Source organism: Camelus ferus, chromosome 20 (assembly GCF_009834535.1).
Source record: "Camelus ferus isolate YT-003-E chromosome 20, BCGSAC_Cfer_1.0, whole genome shotgun sequence".
In the NCBI taxonomy this organism is placed as follows: domain Eukaryota; kingdom Metazoa; phylum Chordata; class Mammalia; order Artiodactyla; family Camelidae; genus Camelus; species Camelus ferus.
The window spans coordinates 39,416,620-39,427,211 of NC_045715.1; positions in this window are offsets into that span (position 1 = coordinate 39,416,620).

Here is a 10,592-nt window from a genome sequence, read left to right on the forward strand (position 1 = left end):
GAAAATTACTTTTTATTGAGTTTTTAAAATGAATTTCCATATTTCCAGTGAGGCATATTTTCTTCAGCACTAGAAAGAAAATATATCGAAATGTCGGGCAATCAGAAAAAAAAATTTAACATCACCATTAAATAGCCATCATAGTTAAAGGAATGTATATGCACATTAATTGTACTTTCACAGGTGTCTCTCAAAGTTTCTCTTCTATTAACATATACCAAAAGATAACAGCGAATTCTAATTCTGTTTACTTGAAAAACAGTTATAATTTCTGTTTTGATTAAAATAATAAGTCCCTGTAAGATGTACTTATGTTCGGAGAAATACCTCACCAGACACAAGATCCACTGACACCTTGATCTTAGAATTCCAGCCTCCAGACCTGTGAGAAATAGATTCTTGGTGTTTAAAACAAAAAGCATTAATAAGATGAAATACTTGAAAAAAATGAAAACATGGAGAAAATTCTGTATTAATTAAAAGACTGCAGTTATCATCAAACAGTAATATAACTTCAAATATACAAAGAAGGAACTATCTGGAAGTTTTGGATCAAGATTGGACAAAACAGGAGTTAAATTTGGGAGAGGGCAAGGGATGCTAAGTAACCTGTGTTCAAATGGGAAATGCAGAAGCCCCAGGAGTCAGGTCACTGGCCTGCCTCTTGTATTCCCTCAACAGCAGCCGGAACCCCGCCTGGAACTTGCCTCTTAAGAGGGCCATGGCAGGGAAGGTGCACATGAAAAAGTGTCTGCCTGTCAATGGAGTGTATAGTTTCCTAATTCAAAATAGAGGGTAGAAGACCTAATAAGTTTAATTAGGTCCCATTTGATTAGTTTTGCTTTTATTTCGATTGCCTCAGTAGACTGCCCTAGGGAAACACGTTGCTACTATTTATATCGGAGAACGTTTTGCCTGCGTTCTCTTATAGGTGGTTTATGGTGTCTTGCCTTGGGTTTAAGTCTTTAAGCCATTTTGGGCTTATTTTTGTGTGTGGTTAGGGAATCTTCCAATGTCACTGAGTTACATGCAGCTGTCCAGCTTTCCCAACACCACTTGTCAAAGAGACTGTCTTTTCTCCATTGTATATTCTTGCCTCCTTTGTCAAAGATAAATTGACTGCAGGTGTGTGGGTTTATTTCTGGGTTCTCTATTCTGTTCCATTTATTTGTATGTCTGTTTTTGTGCCAATACCACACTATTTTGATGACTGTAGCTTTGCAGTATTGTCTGAAGTCTGGGTGAGTTATTCCCTCAGCTTTGCTCTTCTGTGTTGCTTTGGCAATTCTTGGTCTTTTATTATGCCACATAAATTTCCTAGTTCTAGCTCTGTGAAAAATGTCCTAGGTAATTTGATAGGGATCAGATTAAATCTGTAGATTGCTTTGGGTAGTATAGCCATTTTAACAATATTAATTCTTTCAATTCAGGAGCATGGGATATCTTTCCATTTCTTTAAATCATCTTCAATTCCCTTAATCAATGTTTTATAGTTCTCTGCATATAAGAGCATATATCCATAGGAAACAATAATTCAAAAAGATACATGCACTCTAATGTTCATAGCAACACTATTTACAATAGCCAAGACATGGAAGCAACCTAAATATCCATCAACAAATGACTGGATAAAGAAGTTGTGGTATATTTATAAAATAGAATATTACTCAGCCATAAAAAAGAATAAAATATGCCATTTGCAGCAACATGGATGGACCTGGAGATCATCATTCTAAGTGAAGTAAGCCAGAAAGAGAAAGAAAAATACCATATGGTATCGCTTATATGTGGAATCTAAAAGAAAAAAAAAAGGGCACAAGTAAACTCATTTATAAAACAGAGACCGATTCACAGACAGAAAATAAACTTATGGTTACCAGGGGGGAAAGGAGGTGGGGAGGGATAAATTGGGAGTTCAGGATTAGCAGATACAAACTACTATACATGAAACAGATAAACAGCAAGGTCCTACTGTATAGCACAGGGAACCATACTCAGTAACTTGTTAATAGCCTATAATGAAAAAGAATGTGGAAAGGAATATGTGTACACACACACACACACACACACACTGAATCACTATGCTGTACACCAGCAATTAACACAGCATTGGAACTCAACTATACTTCAACTGAAAAAAATAGAGGGTAGAGAAGGAGGAAGATGGCCTGATGGAACCCAAATTAAGTTAGGAAACATGACTGAGAAAGAAAAGTACAGAATGGGGGGCAGGGGTAAAGTGTTGCTCTAATTCCTCAGGAGTCAGCTGAAAAGGCTTCATTTAGAGTTTAAAATGATTAGGTTTTCAATACACAATGTTCAAATAAGCCAACTGAGTGCAAATTGAAGACCACATATAAAGATCCATAATTTATTTGTATATTACATTTTGTTTATTACTCTCACACACCCATTAGCAGTGAACTGCATACCAAGTAAGTTCATGAGCAGTGAAGCTTGCTTTTGTCAACCCAGAAATGTAACAGCCACGTACGGACAAGTCTTCACTTGAAAACAGTTATTTTTGTGTGTGTGTGTGTGTGTGTCTTTCACTGGAAGGTGACCTCTTTAAGGTAAGAAATAATTTCTCTTTTGTATCCATTCATCACTTAGTGCAAATCCTTTCATATAATGAGTTTCCAATGACTGTAAACAAGATATAGTTTGTGTTTTTGTATAACCTCTTTACATTTGAATCCAATACTTTGGACACTCGGTTTTCAAGGATGGTTCACACTATACAGATATCAAAATAACTGAACTCCAGGACACTGAGTGATTGATACGCTAAAAGAAAGCAGGTCACTTTAAAAAGCAGGAATCCAGAGGAAAGAATGCTCCATATCACTAAATTATTGCTCTTTTCTATAAAAATGGATTCCAGCCTCTCCCCAGTAGATGCATTGTAATTTCTCCCGGCTGAAATTGGCGGTGCCCTTTTATTTACTCCTCTTACTTCTCATTTAAATCTCATGCACCAGACGATCACTCCTGATTTTACAACTTTTTACTGCCTATGGGTTTTTTTTTTTTTCAACTCATTTAAAAGGCATTATGCTTTGATAATGGACTGTCTGAAGACAGAACTCAATTATAATTTTTTTAAACTTCAATTTAATCAATGCCAGAGGCTATCAGAGATACAGGATTTCTCATGAACAAGTTCTTCTCTAGTTGAACTCTTTATATATTGTCCTTTATTGGAAAATTTTCAGCGTGTATATACATGCCTATGTGTGGATAAATATGTACATATATTTGCAAAAGTAATTTTCATCATTATATCTAATTTGCATTAAGAGAATGTCTTGGAATTTGTTTGGCTTTATTTATAGGATGAACGTGCAAAAAAGAATTAATTTTTAGCAGTAAGAGCCCAGACCTTGGGATCTGGCAGATCTCGCTTGGAATCCTTGTTCTGCTTTTTTCGCAGCTATGTAACCTTGATGACATTCCTTAACTTCTCTGAGTTACCCATCTGGAAAATTATGATGACAAGCCCTATGACTAACGTCTGAATTAGATAACGTTGTAAATCACGAGCCTTCAAACACATTAGTATTCCCCTTAGAGGAAAGGGAGAGAGGCTACTGGTCTAAATATAGGTTCTCTCTCTTTTTTTTTTTTTTTTTTTCTTCTTTCCTCTGGAATACATAACAACCAACAGAAAATGACATGTTTGTACAGCAACTTAATCTACTTATGAGTAACATAAAGGAAAAAAAAAACAATTCAAGTTCAGTAAGAATTCCTACATTGGCTATAGATCTTCTAGTAAAATTAGAAATAATTATGCATTTTATAAGGAATTTAACATGTTTATTTCTGAAGGTATCTATACATCACTTGATGAATTTAGCACAACGTTAAAATAAACACGAAGGAAGAACTTTGTGTTTCTAAAATGTATCCAGAGTAAAGTCTTTATTTGCCCTGAAGTCTGCGCCCCTCACTGCACCCCCATTCCGTGACGATGACGCCACTGAGTAAATGGTTGCGGAAGCGCTTGTCCCTGATCAATGCTGACATTTCTATTTCCCTCACCCTCCCAGACTCAGCCTCCCATGAAATCCTCTGTTCTCTCCCTCCAGAATGTACCTTGACTGGGTCCCTTTCTCTCCATCTACATTGCCGTCATAGTCCAAGCCTCTCTGTCCATTCAAGTCCACGTCATCCCTGATCTGAACTATCACACCTGCCTCCTGTATCGGGTATTGTCTGTAATAACAGAAACGCCCAAAGTAACCACTGCTTTCAAAAGTCAGTGGTTTCCTCCCTAAGACAAAAGACATGTAGAGTTACGACCCCCTTAGTTACGCAGCGTGTGCCAGGCTGTCCCCACGCAGTGTCTCCGCGCGCACTGTGTTCTCTGCCTGGGGCTCCGATCTCCACTTCTCCCCTGGGTCACCAGGAGACAGTCATCATTCCTTTGGGGAGATCTTCTCCGATAATCCAATGAACGTTGCCTCCTTCCATCAGACACTCTTTTCCCCTCCCTCAGAGGACCCAGTTTTTGACTTGAGGACACTAATTACCAATGACATTTATTTATCTGCTTCCTGTTTTTGTTGGTTTCTCTCTACCTTACCCAGTGCTCTAAAAGGTCTGTAAGGGTGTGGACTGGGCTTCTCTTCTCTCCTCGTGCAATGCCTGGTACACAGCACATGCTCAGTAGTCTTAGTAAAAATGGAAGGGAAAGAAGGAAGGGATTACGTCAAAAAGATGGAAGATATAAATTCTTTTGAAAACCCAGGGATGCCAGTATCTTTACAGAATGATTGCTGGTTTGGCTTTCATCCTCCTATTAGTCATTTTTCCAGTTTTTTCCCCCTCACAGTTACAGTTCAAAAAAATGCATTCAATATTCATTGAGTGAATTATTTCATCTTAAATGTGAAAACAATCAGAATTGATCTTAAAATATTCTGTTTTGAAATAACGCCTTGAAATCCGTATCTCCCGGATTCAACTCACAAAGTGAAAATGAAAGAGACAAATCCAAGTTTTAAAAATCATGTTTAAACATTGCCTCCCAAGAAAACACTCTGCGTAGCTTTGGGAATCATGATTATGGCATAAAGACTAACGGGCCTCTCTGCAAATCCAGGCACAAAAACGTAGGGATTAAATTCCTAAATGTCTTATAAAGTGCCCTGCCTGCTGTTGTAATTGTTTGTAAGGAAGTGAAAAGACACTACGAGACCTTTTGCCTCTTCAGTAATGAATATGCAAGTGTTCTGCTAAACATGAAATCACTGATTTTCTCTAGAAGTCAACCCAATTGGATGAATACCTTAGGAAAGTTTGTCAGTCCTGAACATGCCTCTTAAATCTGCCTCGTGTTCATTTGTCAGTAGTAATGCTGTGTTTTGCTTTCGCTGAATAAGACTTTTACCTTCAGTACTGAATAAAAAACTAATTGAAACCAGTGTTCATCTTGAATAACGTTACATTACTGTCACTGCTCTTAGCTAATCCCAGCCTGTACTTTGACGAGCTTTATTTAAAGATTTTCTGTCGTGTGATGTTGGTGTACCACTAGGATTTTTCTCAATTTCTTTTTTTTCGTCATTGCTCTGGTTCACTTACTCTTTTGCTTTGCCTTATAGGAAATTTAAATTTCCCCTCATTTTACTTGCTGCAAGCCGTCTTTGAGACCTCAGTCCATTTTTTTTTTCTTTAAATTTATGCCAAAGAACACTTTATAGACATTGGTGAAACACTACACTGCCAATCCTTCTAGCTGAGCTATATTTTATTTTTAATGAAAGGACTATTAGTATTCATGGGAGAATATTATATATTTTGAGCTCAGTGACATTTCCATTTGGCTGCTTTGTAGAAATAATTTTTTTCTTTTCATGGAGGATTTATCAGAGAATTTTAAGAAAGGAAGAAGCTTTTGAAAGCCATTACCCTGCCCTTGGCAAATGCACACATTTGGGATGTAATGGTCATCATACAAGAAAATTATTTTCATCTAAAAAGAAGACAACTCTTCACTGACTAATTCCTTAAAAATGGCAAATTGAGTCGTAAATCGTTGCAACTTATTTTAAAAGGACTAATTGAGCCAACATAATTATTGAAATTTTGTTTGTTTGTTTGTTTGGAAAGAAATAAGTAGGTAATTCACACACATGTGTTTAGTATTTTTGGTGAGATTTGTAAAGTTGTTTAAAAATTTTGATAATTTACGGCCAAATCAATGCATGCTGTGACAAAGGTGTCATGATGTAATATGGCTTTCCATGGCTAGCTAGTAAACTGAGGTTTGGACAGGAGACTTAGAGGTTATTTTTGGTAATACCCAGACTTTTCTACTTTTCCAAAAAAGTTTCGGAGTCATTTCAGATTTGCAGAAAAGTTGCAAAAATAATGGAGAAAAATCCAACATACCCTTCATCCAATTTCACCAAATGTGAGAATTTGACCATATCTGCTCAACCACTGTATCATTTTCTCTCTCTGTATGTCTCTCTCTCTCCCTCTCTCTGTATGATCACTTACGTACATGTATTTTTCCTTAATTATTTGAGAGTAAGTTACACACACGATGCCCCTTTACCCCTTAAGTACTTTATTATTTATGTTCAAAAGCACAGACGTTCACTTACATAATCACAACACCATTAAAAAAAATCCATAAACTGAAAGAATAGACCTTATTTACATTTCACCAATTATCCCTTCACTGTCCTTTACAATAACCATCAAATAAAAGCAAAATCTTGCCCCAGGCCAATGTATGATTACACTTCATGCGTAGTTGCCATGGATGGAGACCATCTTCATGATTCTTATGGGCTTTTTGCTGGCTAGATGGTCACGATCTCACTCACCATCTTACACGATGCCTGTGTCTTTGATTTTTTTTATTTGTTCCCTCTTCTGTGTCGGGCTGATGAAATCTTGGCTCTGGAACTGTGTTTTCTAATTTCATGATCATTCCCTTCAAATGGCTTGCACCTGCTTAATAAGAACCATTTTCTACAGTAGGATTTCATAATGATGATTTCCTGTATGGTAATGTCTTTTAATGTGAGAGACCAGAATGATAAAAAAAAAAAAAAAGATATCAAACAAGGTTCTTCAGTAATTTAAAAGCTTGAATGGAATGGTATTCTTTTAAAATACTATTTCAATATTAACTTATCTTTTCCATGAGTATTTTTAAAAAAATAATCCCTCCCACTGCAATTTAATCCGTTCTTTCTTCCCATGCTTTAGTTATGATATAAAACAGTCACTTAGACATTTACCTTTGTGGCAAAAGCTGCAGTGTACTTGAAGATTGTTTTTATCAAATCATCTCTTACCCTTCATCTATTTATTTTATATGGAATACAACAGAGATCAGATCTTCATTTGCTATGTATGAAAAATATTATATTTTACCGATGTGATTTTTTTTTTAACCTTAATATATTGATCTCCAGAGATAAATCAATATGTGAGCTACAAGTCAACAATTCAAGGATTTAATGTTGAGAAGAAGTCAATAACTTTCACCTTGGAACAATGGCTTCATCCCCCTTCCCACCAGACAGTAACTGCTCCCAAGCCAGCCCCATGTGTCAGGGCAGTGATTGTCCGTAGAGATACGACAAGATGAACTTGGTCAGGTTTGAACTTGGTCAGCTTAACAAACAGATAGCTTCAACATCAGAGATGGTTTATCTGAGTTGTGAGTCCGCTTTAGAATTCAGAACGCCTTCCATTGGTGAAGATTCAGAATAGCAGGGCTCCAAACACAGCAGTAAGCTCTCACCAGTATCAGTTCCTTTCTCTCTGTCTCTCTTCTTCTGTCCTTTAATTACACAGTTGTACCAGCTTAAATCCCCTACTGTATGCTAATTTTCAAGCTTTCTCATCAGAAAACACGTCTTTCCTGTATGCGTGTGCATATATATAGCTAGATCTGAGTGGTGAATATTCATTTTGTGCCATGACACAGTGGCATACAGCGTAGACCTTGGCTCTGGACACATTACACACGAGAGACTCCCTACTGCATGTGTTACTCCTGCTTGCTTGTTGGAAGAGCCAAGTCCCCATTCCCTTCATCCTCCTTGCAACCCTAAAGTATATCAGGGAAGTTAAGACTCAAATTAATGGAAGTGATAAAGCAGCACTTTCTACATAAAGGGCTCCGCCAGGCTCCTCCGTAGGTGAAAACGAGCCAGTCGGTATTTCGGTCCTCCACTGTCCTCTGTCCTGGGCCCCACGGCACGAGCAAGCTGAGTGAATACCAAGGCCTTCCGTCCCCATGGTCACTGCGTAAGTGGTGGGGCTGTTAGAATTTTATTATCCCGTGTCTCTTATTGTGAGTGGCTTTTACTGAATCTTTGGAGGAATGTAGCCAGGCATCCCTAACGCTGATGAGAATTCTGAAATAGAAACTACGTGTTTTACTTAATAATACAGCTTGGGTATTTTTTATTAGTGTGCAAAGGTAAGTCTGATTAATGCCCCTTAGCCTGGCCTTTCCTACAAGGGTTTGTGAAAGTACTCAGCTAACTACAGGACATATTCTACAGTGCGCGCCTAATGCACCCTTCAAAACCACATGTGGTTGGTGCAACATTTTCCATAATGTCCCCTTGTTGAACTAATAGTACGGTAAACGGAATGTCATTTGAAAAAAGCCATTCAGGACTAGAGCTCATGTTTAAAATAAGATAAATCTTTATCAAAGAGATGTGAAGCAATTCAGCGGTGACTTTGGTTAAGTTATTTACACCATTAGAAGAGGAGGCAGTCTTAGCAGTAATTCTAATTTATGCACTTATAGGCACGTAATACTCTCTGTTCAGCCGTCATCTCTAGAAGACTCTCAATTTATTTTCATTTATGTTTATGACATGTTTGCATTATTGAGCTTGCTCTGAGAACATCCAGTCAGCAATCGTGGTATCTATAAAATACGCATATGTGAAATCAGTGGAGAACACACAGTGACAGAGAGGCATCTGCTGAGAGCACATGGAATCTCAGGCTGCGTAAGTGTATGTGTGGGGCACTTGGAGAGTCTGTATTTATTCAGCCATATCCTGTTTGGAAATAGGCAATCTTTGGTGAGTCAGTTCTGAAGCATACTGACTGTGAAGGGTCAAAGTAGCGCAGACACTTTTATAGTGCCCATCGTGTGTTAAATACACTAACTGTCCTAAAGATTAGGTTAACATTCACTTCCTTTTACATTTTTAAAGCTATGTAAATATACTTTTTTTTTTTCCTGTTTGAATGTATTTTAGGCATTTGCTGAGTGTTTAACCAGAGAAAATAAAGTTATCAATCTTTTTTGATAAGTAGGAAAAGTCAAAGTTAGCTACCTTACCGTGTTTACTAATGACCTGGATATCCAGGGACATCATATAATGAAGTCACCCTTCGGAGGGCTCTCCATAGTATCTCCTTAGTGCACCTTTCATCCTGGAAAAGAGGACTGCACGCGGACAATGTAATTGCTGTTGCTGGACAGAACAAGAGTAACTGCATCTTTTTGATGTGTGAAGCTGGGTCTGCGCATGTCCCCATCAGCACCAAATGCTTTTAAATTTTTGGTATGCTGCAAAGCAAAATGCAATGACAATGATTGCCCAAGAATTTTTCTAATTTATATTCATTGCCAAACGCTTATAATTTATGAGCTGTGGTTGGCATTGTATCCACTCTCCACTGCTATGGTAACTCCCGGCCACCTTTCCAAAGCCTGGTAATGTGTTTTCCCTTCATGCTTCTGTGGCAAACCAGGTGCAGAACGCAGGGCCCTTCAACCACGTCACATCCTGCCCACCATCAACCAAAATAACAAGCACTCTGCACACAGTCTCAATTTTAAGTTATGACTTCTTGTTTGAAAGTAAGGTAGGAGCCAGAAGAGACAGTTTAAGAAGCACCTCCCCAAAGTGATGACTGTTCCTGCTCGCTCTAACACTTGGAATAAAATCTGAACTATTTTTCACCCACCAAATATTAAGTAACTTGTCCCCATTCGTCCCCCACCCTTATTTGTCCCATGTCTCCCAGATCACACAGACCCCTGTCACTTCCAGGAATAGGCCAAGCTCTTTCTGATCACACAGCTTTTGCAGGGGCAAACCCATTGGCCTGGAATGCCTTTCTCTGTTCATTTTACACAGATAGCTCCTTCCTTTCCATTAGATCTTGCTTTAAATGTCAGCCCCTTAGCATGACTGCACGTCCACCCTGGCAACAAAAAAAAATTAGGCCTTCCCCTATTCCCTTAACTCCTTGCTTGGTTCCTTCTTGGCCTTTTTTGCGGCCAGCAATGACCCGTTCTCCTGTGTATGTGGTTTTGTCTTTCCCCATTACATCACCTCTGTGATGACAGGGAGTGGATGCTTGTAGCTCATTCACCAATGTTTCTCCAATTTCTCCCTAGGCTCTTTTCAACATTCAGGAAACATTGCATACATGCATAAATAAATGAAATATTTAACGTACAAAAAAGGTAGGCCAAAGCAGGGCAATCTGGAGCTAAATGGTACCTAATAGACCTGAATTTGAATCCAACTTTAGCATTAACTAGCTTAATGCTGGGTTTTTTTTTTTTTCATGATGAGAAC